Source organism: Phragmites australis, chromosome 14, assembly GCF_958298935.1.
Source record: "Phragmites australis chromosome 14, lpPhrAust1.1, whole genome shotgun sequence".
NCBI classification, from domain to species: Eukaryota; Viridiplantae; Streptophyta; class Magnoliopsida; order Poales; family Poaceae; genus Phragmites; species Phragmites australis.
The window spans coordinates 3,617,580-3,627,680 of NC_084934.1; the positions used below are offsets into that span (position 1 = coordinate 3,617,580).

The 10,101-nt window shown below is 39.1% G+C and overlaps 2 non-coding genes and 1 pseudogene across 2 annotated transcripts; 2 read left to right on the forward strand and 1 right to left on the reverse strand.

The window, feature by feature from the left end:
• Nucleotides 1-3,458: 3,458 nt before the first annotated feature.
• On the reverse strand, nucleotides 3,459-7,319 carry LOC133891259 (E3 ubiquitin-protein ligase RHF2A-like; annotated as a pseudogene).
• A 1,230-nt stretch (nucleotides 7,320-8,549) lies between these two features.
• TRNAC-GCA (transfer RNA cysteine (anticodon GCA)) lies at nucleotides 8,550-8,621 on the forward strand. The gene has a single exon. It is a non-coding gene; the product is annotated as a tRNA-Cys (tRNA).
• Nucleotides 8,622-9,547: 926 nt separating this feature from the next.
• On the forward strand, nucleotides 9,548-9,619 carry TRNAC-GCA (transfer RNA cysteine (anticodon GCA)). Its single transcript has one exon. It is a non-coding gene; the product is annotated as a tRNA-Cys (tRNA).
• The last annotated feature ends 482 nt before the right edge of the window (nucleotides 9,620-10,101 follow it).

Genomic DNA, 10,101 nt, shown 5'->3' on the forward strand with positions numbered 1-10,101 from the left:
CAGGAGAACTCCACATCCAGACAGGCTAAACACCCTCCTAGCACTACTCACACCTCGCCTCATACTCACCACTCAACCAACCACCACATATCAACCACCTCGACATCAAGTATTTGTAACCATAAACATAACTGTAAGACAGGAGCAACCCTAAGCTCGCGAACAACGGAGTACACCGCCGTTCGTCTTCTACCGATGACCTAATGCATTGCTAAGTATATAAGTCGAGCTTACACCTAGAGATAACATTATCTCTGGGCTACAAGGAACATACACGAATAGATGACCAAGGTAGAAGAAATGCAACGGCTTAGGTTCTACCCAAGGGTACCCGGCGACACATGCATACATACATAAGCATATTTAACATTTTAGATTTCAAGTTAACCCGGTGCAATATGATAGATGTTTTCCTTGATGCACTGGCTCACAAAGGTGGGGTGCCTCCGGATCGCCCTCGCTCGCCGGGATCGTCGGTTCGGCGATATCTAAAAAGAATAACGCGTGCAATGCAATGAGTATAAATGAAGTGCAAATATATGTCACAATATACATATAATGTATGAAAATATTTTTCCTAGATAGAACAAGTCATAAGAAAACTAGCAAAATTAGATTCATCAATTTTGGACTTATAATGAATTAACTGTGAATTAATGAAGTTTTAACCTAATTAATTAATCTCAGAAATTTAATTCATTATTTCATGGCTGGGAATATTTTTAATAGGTAGAGCAGGTTATTATGAAACCAACAAAATTTGTTTCATAATTTTTGGAGCTATAGAGAATTTATTATGAATTTTACAAGTTTTAGCAAACAGTAACTATGTTGTCTGGGTATACAGCGGTCAGACCATAGAAAACGCGGTGAGACCACCCTCGTGCAGAGGGTTTTGACCCCTGGCGGTCTGACCGACCTTGGGGTGGTAGTTAGACCGCTGGAAGTTGCCGGGGGCACTTTGGGAGCTCACCGGCGATGATTTCAGCGACATTTGGAGTGGGGACTTGGACCTAGAGCATCACATTGACTTCCTCTACTGCGTAGGACAATATGTATACGCCAAAATCAACCAAAACTCGGCTCTTGCTTCTAATTCATCAAGAACTCATGAACTTCAACTCTAACTCCAAATTCTTGGATTTCGACCAACCAATTCGCGTATCCATGCCATGGGAGCCTAGTAGACTCACCTAAGATGTTTTGCCGAGCTTGAGGACCGTTGGTTGAAGAAGGAAATGGAGGAAATCGCTCGGGAGATGAAGAAATCTGGCTTAAATCCAGCTTAAATCCTTCGACCCTAAACACCAAAAAAACATCAAATCCAGCTTAAATCCTTCGGGAAAGAGGAAACAAATTGGAGGGATGGGAATCTTATGAGCTTGTGATCGCAATAGTACCATATGCATACCTTGATTCGGCTCCTAGAGCGCGAATTTGAGGGAGAGAGTGCTTGAGAGAGGAGAGATGGGGTAGCTCCCTGAGGTGTGGCCTGTTGGGAGAGGAGAGAGGAGCACGTGGGAGAGTGAGGGAGCAGGTGTGGCTACTGCCCAAGAGGAGGGAGAGATGGTGGGGCCGGCCGGTGAGCCCACATATAAGAGAGAGAAGTCCGTTTGACTACGAATTTAATTATTTTCTCTCCCGAATTTCTTTCTCTCATCTAATTAATTTCAAACAAAGTGCTCTAGTGCGCCAAAATAATTTATCTTGAAATTAATTATGACGCTAATAATACATGATTAAGCTTAATCACACGATTATAGAATTTGGGACACGACATCCTAGACCTGAAAAAAAACACAAATGTTTTCAAGCTTTGTGGAAAAAAGAAAATAAAGGACCACACAATGGTCGAGAAAAAGGGAAGACCATGACCTTCTACATCTTAGGCCCCGTTTGGTTGCAAGAAACGTTTCAGATTCTCTGGTGATTCTCTAGAATCCCTGCCAAACGCACTAAAACGTGAAACGTTTCACCTTGAATCACCTGAAACGTTTCTCATTTTTAACACTACGAGGAGAATCACCTAAAATGGTGTTTCACCCGTTTCTAGAATCACTCAGGTCATTTTTCTTCAAGAATCCGAATCCAGAATCCCTGCCAAACGTTTTCAGAAAATTGAAGGTGATTCACCAGAGAAACGTTTCCAGGAAGAATCTGAAACCGAAACGTTTCTAGGAGAATCTGGAGCCCTGCCAAATGAGCCCTTAAATGCAGACCATAATGGTAGGCGCAGAAACTACTGGGAAGCTAATGTTCACACGAGTGAACAGTAATTGTATTACTGTAGCACGGGATAGATTAGTTAGCTGTAGAATTAGTTTGAATGGTTTGTTAGTTTGAATTAGATTCAATTAGAGATAAGATTAGATATATGTTAATTTAAATTAGATAAGAGTAATAGATAAGTTAGAGTTAGATTTGAATTAGTTCTTTATACGTTGGTTGGCCGACTATATATACACGATGTCAGTCATAATTAATCAATCAATTAAGAAAGAGAAATTAATCTAGCTTTCAGTTTCTTTCTCCTATGCCTCATCCAATATTCTAAGTATTTCTAATCTATAGTATAATCCCTCCTCTAACAGTCGACGCCGTCTGTCTATCCTCCCGACATGTGTTTACCTTAACACATAATCTACATACAAAAGAAATTTGCCCTTCATCAATCTGTGGTAAACTGATAGTTTAAAGCAATCTCCGTTTAATGTTTCATTGAAATTTACGTGGTGTGTCTAAAATTTTCAGAAAGCAAAATACACAGAACTTAGAAGGAAATACAGGTAATGATGAAGTAGCGGGTGGCTGCAAATCACGCCATCTATTTATTAGTTCAAAGTTTGTATAGTTGGATTTTCTGGAAAGCACTATATATGATGGTACATCTCCCTAGTGATGGTATCTTATTGTGGCATATGCTTGATAAATCATATGGAAAGACTTGACCAATTATTTTCCCAGTCCATCATATACGATAGTGCAGGACAATATCCTTATGTAAACTTTGATCCCTGACATATGATAGGACTAGAATAACATTATGATCTCTTGTGATGCATATCCAAATTAACTAACAACAATTTCATTTGCACAGGAAAAGCATAATTTATTCTAAGGGAAATTGTTTGGTGGCAAGGGGTTCTGGTGTCCCCATTAGTGACGAAAATCCAACATGTCGCAATGTTTCCACAAATTCAAATTGATATCGAGATTCAAAAAATATACAAGTGGTACTGTTGGCACATTATGAACAATGCTAGATTGTCTGCTTGTCTATTTTGTTTGATGACATCTAGGATGAATTTAACACTAAATTTTTGCAGGTTTACTTAACTTTATGTGTACTACATACATGATTTTTTGACGAATTTTTGAAACATTGCAACATGCTGAGTCCGCTAATGGAGATGCTGGAACCCCTGGATACGGAATTCACACTCTTACTCTAAAAACATTTATTGAACAGCAACTTTGCATGTAACATCTGCTTCGTACCGTACTTCATAACCAGAAGTAGAATGGCTCATTGAGAACCTGATCTTGACACACAAGTTGTTGAAGACGAGGTGTCATTTACAACAGTAGCAATTTTTGGGGTGCAGCTGCATATTTTTTTTTTTCAAACTTTCTCTCTATGAAATATGATGTAAAGGATATTATTTTTTAAAACAAATTTCACAGAAGGTCTTAGAATTGTCTCTAGTTTGTTTTAGAATTTTTTATGATTTTTTTATTTTTTTAATTTTTGGGGGTTTTTTACAATAAAATCAAATTTTGGGGAGGTTTTTTACAACAAAATAATTTTTGGGGGGAAAGTCAAAATACAAGTGACTTTTGGAGGGGGTTTTGCATTTTTCCCTTGTGTCTGAAGTAGAATGAATATTAGTTGGTGAAGTAGATGTTGGTCATGTTCCATCTCGTGTTTCCGGTCGCTCCATCATGCGAGATACAGCAGCAATTCCAGCATTGACCAAGATTCGATATAGTGTTATTCTGCGTGAACCACCTTTCCTTCCACCCCCGCGTACTTTTTGTTATAGAATCCTTGTACCTGGTATTGTGAAGAATGGTGGACGCTTATGTAAGTTAATAATGCTTTTCTCCCACAGGTGTCTAATGTTCAAAGGAGTAAACTGTAGAAGCATACTTTGTTGAGACTGATTGTAGGCGAGATTTGAGTGTATCTGAGAATGACTGCAAGTCAGATGGTCCAGCTCCATCTTGGCTGACAGCAGAAGATTGATTCCTGGAAACTCTGATCCAGATCATCATGTAGCAAGTGTTAACCCCATGCAAATGGAAAGCAAACAGATACATGTAGATCGTAGCCATGCAGGCCACTATTCTGCAGGCAGGGGCGGACCGACGTTAAGGCTTGGGGGTGCGCAGGACATCGGGTGATTTTTCGTTTTTCAGTGATCTATCGTATGTATCAGATCTATAGAACACCATCTAGCTTAACAAATAGAACATCCGAACCCGATTATTTTTATTCTGGGTCCGCCACTGTCTGCAGGAAATACCTATTATTTGACCCAACAGAGCCATTAACCAAAGTAGTGTCATGCACAGATGTGTTGACAGATGTTTCTTGTGTAGCAGCCACAGGAGCAATTGGGCGAGCAGAAATTATAGCAGAAGAATGTTCATTATCCCCTTCTTGCTGTGAATTTGAAGACATCGAATCACCAGAAGTGGCCTCAGTAGTTGAAAAGGCTAGAATTTGTGGGTGGCCATGTACTGCCGATCTGCTGTGGCGACCTTCTCTTCTAACATGGCGGTACGACCTACGAATTGCAGCAGCAGCCAAGTGTTGCATAATACGTTCTTCAAGTTCAGCATCATCTGCACCAACCGGTACCTGAAAGAAATAGCGATATCAGTAGTAGTGCAGGAATTGAGTGTATATACATATCAGCGGGCAAGATGTTAGACCATGGTCAAGGGCTTTTTTCCAGATTCAGATTCTCATCGTGAAGAGATTTTTGTTCAATTTAGCGTTTCAACGGTTTCACTTCACGGTTCTCATCACGAATGGCAAGATTATTACCTTCAGGACGGTATTCTCTCCCATTTCCTTTCGCGATTTCCTCGAAGAAAAGCTGTTGAATATGAGAGAAAATAAAAAGAATAAGGACGGAGAAAGAAATCAAGAAGAAAACGAAATAAAAGGAATATAGTTAGAGATGATATTACTGGAAGGACACCAAATGTGAATTGCAAACATGCTGCACCTCAAAATCTCCGAGCAGTGGATGACGAAATACAGCTGTTGTGCGTGCACGATTTTCTTGCACATTCCTCTCTTGTTCAACAGTCTCAAGGAGCTATTGGCTGCAGTAAGTAAGAAATACAAGTGAGACCAAGCTGTAAATGAAAAATGAATTTCAGTTGGGGCATACCTATAGCAGAATTTCTACCTCATAGGGTCGGTCCTTCATGCTGATTGCCTGCCAACACATGGGACACTGGGAGCTTCTCTGGCACCTACAAGATAAATTATAATGCATCATAATGTATTTAAGGCTAAAGCACAAGACACTACACACCAATTTTAGAAACTAAAAACCAAACATTTCAGAGCAGAAATTGCAACTTATCCAAATTACATTTAGTGTGCATGGGAAGAGATTCAGATTAGTGTACATTTAGTACTCATCCAAATTACGAATGAATACACAGCGACACAATCTCCAGATCAAGTGTGGTCCTCAATCCATCTCCCCACCACATCTCATCTCACTGGGTGCCGATTAACGAAATCATGCAGTAGATAGAAGTTCAACCCCGCTTTAATCCCACAGATTATGTAGTAGTAGCATGCTACTTGATCCAGATTCAAGTCCTAGCAACACACATAGCAACAAAATCATCCTACTACAGTCAAGGAACTGCAGGAAACATCACAAAATGGCAGCTGAGCAGGCAAGGAGAGCAGGTTCTTCTCAGTTCTCACCATTCAAGGATGCACTGGAGGCGGAACTCGTGCTTGCAGCTGGTCTCCTGCGCCAAGCGGAAACAAGAACAGCGCCAACGAGTCCGAGCAAGCCACAATCCAAAGATTTCCTGCAACAAGGCTGTTGTAGGAGTGGTACCGCGGAGGGGTCGCTGTCGCAGAAGGGCTCGAGGCAGATGCTGCAGGCGTCGTCGCAGGCGACCTGAACCCCGCCGCCGACGAGAGCTTCTCCATCGTCGCCTTCTGTTCACCCCACCCTCCATCTTCCCCTCTCTTTCGATCACTCTACACCAGTCCGACAACAGCTGATTGGATTGGATCAAAGACGCAGCCGCCTCCACGGACAAATTCCTGCAACCCAAACGCCAAAAGATATCATTTTTACGCGGAATTTTTCGCAAATCAAGCTAACTAGCACATATTAATTGTTCTACATGAGAATCAAATCAGTTCTCTCGTTGGAACCCCGATCAAAATGACAAAAAAATAAATGAGATTTCCACAACATCCACACCTTTTCGCAGATCGCTCGACACGGAGCTAATCCAACCGAAACCGTACAGGAGAAAATCGACAAAGGACAGATCGAGTGTCCCGACCCCGAACATATCCCAAAACTATACTCCTACTGTCATAAATATTTGACATTTTAATTAAGATCTAATTAAATTTTTAAAATTTTAACTATCAATAGCTTCCGAAATATTTAGTTGGTAAACATACAAATCATACTCACAGATTTATCTTGAAAAATATTTTTATAATATTATATTTTTATTAGATATTATAACCATATTTTAATAGAAAATAGTGATCAAAATTGCACGTCGAAGACCGTGAAAAATAAAAAATATCATATATTTTTTTATCGTAAGGAGTAGCAATCGTCCCAAGATTATCCGGATTAAAAGGGCTGTCGCGTTTTTTAACTACTACTCCCTTCTGTTGCCCTCTAACCAAGTGTGAAGTTAGGGACATACAGTAACATGCGAGAGTCCTGCAGCAACATAGAGTCAAATACTGTAGCAATTGTACTGTTCATAGAAATAATGTGCTGGACTTACTGTTCACTATCCATGTGGCATTAAACCTTATTCATCTATTTACGATCCAACCGCTCATAATGGAGTCATCATGACTTCACTCTACGTGGAGTCATCATGACTTCATCCTGTCGTAACTAAGGACTAGAGGAGGTTGACATGAAATGGATCAGAAAATTCATTTTCAATCGACTTATCGATGTAGCATGTGACGTGAGAGAGTCGCGGAATCAAGCGTAAACATGTGATTACCAAGTTTTGTAGCGAATGAGCATGTTCAGGACATATTCTTTGACGAATTCATCATTATTTTCCATAGCGGAAAATCTCTATAAGGTAGGACTTGTTTGACAGAGTTCTAGTTATAATAATTTTTGTAGCTGAAGATGTATCCCTAACTTTAAGAATTTTTAGAGTTGAAACTATGAGTACATCGAGATTATTTGAATGAATTATCTTATTTCTATTTTAGACTAAAATTAGAGATTTAATTCACTTTATTTTAGCCTACAAATTCCAGATTAAAATGGAGCTAGGATCTAGAGCTATGTCAAACATGACCGTACTATGGAATTCTCGTGTGCTTTTTTTTTAAGCATCATTATATTAAGAGGAAGAATATGGAGCAAACAATAACCATAAACTAGGAGAAGCTACTGCCCCTTATGAACTCGTAAGAAGAATACAACAAGCAACAAACTGAAGAGAAATTAACAACCTATCAAAACAATACAATAGAAATACAACAAGCAGTTAGTTAACTAATTGAACAACCTATCGATACAACAACCTATCAAAGCTCTGCCTGAATATGATATTTGAAAAACTCTGAGATTTTTTTGTGTGGAAATTCTCGTGTTTCAAACAAGTGTTTCAAATCAAGAGAGGATCCGGACCATTGCTTTTGATTCAAACGCAAAATTGACGGCATTACAGCACATTAGAACAGGAGCACAAATCCCTGTTCACCCAAATTCGAAGAGACGGGTGAACCGCTCCTACCGACGCTCATCGGTCACCATTATATCCACTCCATGAATAACCATCATCGCTCCTACCGACCCATTTTGTGAATTGTGAATCCTATTTTCTAGAGGATATATAATAAGAAAAAACATATTTTCATCCACCAGATTTAGGACAACTTCTAGCACGAAACAACCAGAGTGGCATGACACAAGTCTATGTGGCATGATGGGCCCGAGCTAATTGTTGATCCAGACAATTGAAAATATGGGTATGCCTTGTCCTACTGTTAACGGATCATACTATAGATTTGCTTGTCTCACGAAGGCAGAATTTTTTTAAAATAATAGACGATGTACTTGTCGACAGCGAGATGTCTGTAGTGCCTTCGTCAATCTTCAAGCTCTGTATCTCTGATTTTCAGTAAATATTGTGCGCGTGCGTGTGGTGGTGTAAGTATGTACGTACATGTGTCTATAAATTGTATTGGTCTTTTTTTTTAAGTCCATATTAAAATGGTTACTATAGGCCAGACGCATTAAAAGGATAACAGTACTAATGTTTGATTTCATGACACAAATGGGTCCATAGCTCAGTGGTAGAGCAATTGACTGCAGATCAATAGGTCACCGGTTCGAACCCGGTTGGGCCCTGTGTCTGTTATTTAATTTTTATCTTTGAGAACTTTTGTAGAACCATTTTGTTTCTGCTTTTTTTTTAAAAAAAATAGGGGCTAGTTTGACTTTGTGCCTAATTTTGCCCTCCCAAAACTTGCCTAGCCAAAATTTTGGTTACTTGTGTCAACCGTAGATTGAATCTTCCAAATCAACATAAGTAAATATTTTTTTAGATAATGAAAATAAGTGAATATAGTCTCTTTTTTAATGTGTTGTTGGGACATTGTCTACGCCGGATTGCCTAGAGGTTATAGTGTTGTTAGGGTTGATTTGGATGCACATGGATTAAAATCAGTCTATTTGTGGAGGTAAAGAATGTGAATTTAAATATTTATCTGTCTTGGAGGATTATCTCTCCATCTGCACAAGCCTTTAGCTTCCACAAGGTTCAGTGAACGGCACTCAAATTTGTGCTAGAAAAATTTAGAATTACATCTATAATGGAATGCTACATTTCAATTTCGTTTTTGGCAATGGGATCTCAACAATATAGGGCAACTAGCATATGGCAGGCCCGTGCACAGCAGCGGATTGGTTGAATGATGTCTGCTCACATAACAACAATATAGATTGTTTATAATTTCTAAAGGGTGTTGGAATTTTCATGGAAGATTCTACGAAAGAGTGTACACGGTCTAGTAAACTTGCACCATTTGCAGAAGTGATGGAGCAGAATAGAGTAAGGGTTAAATGGATTTGGCACGGGCTTTAAATTGTTCAACCAAAAGGTGTCTAAACAAAGCATCTTTTGTGTATTTAGTATTTGATGGTTAATATTCTTATGAGTTTGAAAAGATGACAGACGTTTCAAAAGTGACAAGGTGTGATATGGATATTGCCCTGCAGAAGGAATTGCCACACTCCAAGTTAAAAGTATATATCCTTTTTCTAAGTAGCAACAAGGGTCCATAGCTCAGTGGTAGAGCAATTGACTGCAGATCAATAGGTCACCGGTTCGAACCCGGTTGGGCCCTTTCTTTTGTGTGTGTTTTTTTCTTCACAATCTTTTTTGAAAAATAATTTGCATATCCTCTTATTCTTCGTTAAGATAGATGATCCTTTAGTATTTCCCTGCATAATCTATTTCTAAGATGATGCACCTCCTTTGCTCCTTTTAAAAGTTGAGCCTTCACCCACTCCATCAAGTTTAAGAAGCTAGACTATAATTCTACGAATTTTGCACAGAATACCACTCTATTTTGTTTCATGGTTTCACTAACTTTCCAATCTTTACCATCGTCAGATGGATTTTAGAATAAATTCCGTAGCTAAGTGATAAACAAATTATAATGGCACATCCATTTCATTTCTTCATTTCTTCATTTTCTTCATTTTGTGTAGCCAATGATATGAAACGGACAGTTGCTCCCGGGGACATAAAATCTTCACTCTGTTTTTCCCCCATTTGAAACTTGAGGATCTTTTCGTCATCCATCAATACATAGCACATAATACG